Source organism: Erithacus rubecula (assembly GCF_903797595.1).
Source record: "Erithacus rubecula genome assembly, contig: SUPER_Z_unloc_2, whole genome shotgun sequence".
In the NCBI taxonomy this organism is placed as follows: domain Eukaryota; kingdom Metazoa; phylum Chordata; class Aves; order Passeriformes; family Muscicapidae; genus Erithacus; species Erithacus rubecula.
In genome coordinates, this window is record NW_027635860.1 from 13598892 (window position 1) to 13601428 (window position 2537).

Genomic DNA, 2537 nt, shown 5'->3' on the forward strand with positions numbered 1-2537 from the left:
TCCCCCTCTCGGGAGGGATGGTTCACGCCGCGAGGGGCGCGCGGGGCGAGCGGCAGCTGCCGTGAAGGGCTGTGGGGCGGGCGGCTCCCTGTCCTCGACATGGTACGTGTAGTACGAAATTACCGCTGGTACGTCGTTCTTGACTCCTTGAACTGCTCGTGTTTCTCGTCTTCTACCTTTTTTTTTTTTTTTTTTTTTTTTTTTTCGGATGAAAGCAGTGGAAGTTGGTCATTGTCGGGAGCATGCACCAGCATGACCAAAAGATGCCCCAAGAGCATGGTATTCTTGGCTTTTCTTACCAGATATTTGCTCTGTGTAAAATACTGTTTAATTATGAATTTTGAAATACTTGTCAACTGATTAATTCCTTACTTTCATAAGCTGTGAATTTGATTTTACAGAGGTAAAGAGTTCCCATACTTAAGCTTTGGCCTTTGTGTTGCCCATTCATTCCTGCCCAGAATGGATGTGGTGTCAAAAAAGGCAAACAGGAATTCTTGCTCAAACTGGTTTAGGGAGCTGGTCGTGTACCTTCCTTCTCTCTGTTTTTGCAAGGACAAAAAGCCTGTAGAAATAGTACCGCTGAGCAGCTACATACTAGATTTTATTCTTCAGTTTTTTAAAGTGGAGAATCTGACAATTATTAAAAGAGGAAAAGCTGAAGTTATAATGGCCGCTTTTAGCATTGTTTAGCTGTCCTGTTTTTCATAATCTTTACATCTGCAAGTAATTAATACATGAGTTTCTAGGTTGCCTCTAGTTTTTCTGTTATAAAAAGATATTTATTTACAGCTTAGTACTCAGGTATAGAAAAGATTAAAATCTTCTTAAAGATAAAAAAATGTGTTTTGTTTTTGTAGATTTGTGGATCTATTATTCAGTATTGAATTATGTGCTGTCTACTCTTTTGCTGTGCTTTCCTTGATGCCCTTTTAAAAGTGTAAGGTATACTTTGATATTGTCAGATTCCTGCCAGAATGCTTAATGCTAGGAATGTCTCTAACAGATTTTGCTGGAAGTTCAGGATCTCCCAGAGATAAATAGCCCCATGTGGTGAAAACCTCTGAGCATGAGAAGAGCATGTGGGAAGAAGCATCAAGTGCTGATTGCACAACTGTGAGTAACAATAATTCTTTGTCCAGCTCTGTCCTGTATCCTGCTTTTGCAATGGAGCAGGCTGTCTGCTGAGAAGGACGTTTGGCACAGTGACTTCAGAGCAGAAATTAGAACTGGACAGTGAGAGTGACATCAGCCTGATGGCTGATGGCTTTGCTAAGAACAAAGTGGAAGCTATAAAATAAAAAGTTTGGTGTGGGTGGCTTGTTAAATCAGTATGTGGTTGCCAGTGTGTCCAGGACAAGGATGTGACTAGTAATCCAAGTCTCTGAAGCTGGGAACTTCTAGGTCAGTATGGGAAACCTGCTGTAAAAATGATCCAGTACTCCATCACTGTAGTTTTTGTTTGGATTGTATTTTTTTCAGGAGAAAATATAGCTAATCTTCAGTGAAGTGATGCAACTCCTTCAAGTTGGCCATGATGCTGTTGAAAATAGTAACACCAGAAAGTTTTATCAATGAAATGCGAAAATCTGCTTGAGCAGCACAGATGCACTGAATCCTTTTCCACTGATGATGGTAGGAAATGAGCCTGTGAAATCCATCCATACCTTCTGCACCCCAGGCACCCCAGGGACTTTTGCAGGGCTGAAGAGTAAGGTGGCCACTCTTTGTATGAACCTGGGACACAAAATGTTCGTGTAATCCATTATTAGTAACGTGTCCAGTAACAGGGCTGCTGCTTGTTTTCCAGCATAAATGTGCATTATTGACTTACTGTTCCCAGAGTGTTTTCTCATGCACAGTCGTATGTAGGAGTTAGTAATGCAGAAATTTCTGTTGATTCCCACTAGCCAGAAAGTGTTATTACTGCCACCAGCTTTTAGTTACCATCTGCGTTCTTGCTTAGGTGAGCAAAACACTTCTTCTGCAAGCAGAAGCAGATTGGCAAATTGTACCTTTTTGTTTTTTGCCCAAGGTATGAGGAGAAGCTCATCTTTGTAACCTTGTATTAGTTTTAGGGGATGTTACTGAAAAGGGCTTTGTGCTACATGTGTTCACTCTCACATTGTGTGTTTATTTCTTTTCCTTAGGAAGAATTGTTGGAACCAGCCTGAGAGCAGTACCTATCTATGCAAACACTCCTCCCCAGGAAACAAAAAACTATTCAAAAGATGGATTATTAAGCCTCCATGTAGTACAACAGAGTGCATTTAACTGCATTGTGGCAGTGTTTAGTAATGTTTATATAGATAAAAAATAAAGATTTATGTTTCAGTTCTCAGAATTTCTGTCTTTCCCAAGCTTTAGTAACATTGCTTCTGTTTCAGAGTTCGGACTTCCTCTGTGTTACTGGGATACCAGTGCACCCCTTTGGATGAAATAAAGCCTAAGAGCTGCTGAGTGTCTGGGATGTGATGACTTAAACCATGGTCAGCTGGAGATAGGTTTGGCTGAGATTTGTAGTGTGGTGACCAAAA

The 2537-nt window shown here is 40.8% G+C and overlaps 1 long non-coding RNA gene across 2 annotated transcripts; it reads left to right on the forward strand.

The window, feature by feature from the left end:
- The first annotated feature begins 192 nt into the window (after positions 1-192).
- LOC306814776 lies at positions 193-2457 on the forward strand. 2 transcript variants are annotated; one of them, XR_013777243.1, is made up of 4 exons: positions 259-279; positions 966-1116; positions 1483-1716; positions 2151-2457. It is a non-coding gene; the product is annotated as an uncharacterized lncRNA (long non-coding RNA). The 2 variants fall into 2 exon arrangements; XR_013777242.1 differs by having other exon boundaries at positions 193-1116.
- Positions 2458-2537: the final 80 nt, after the last annotated feature.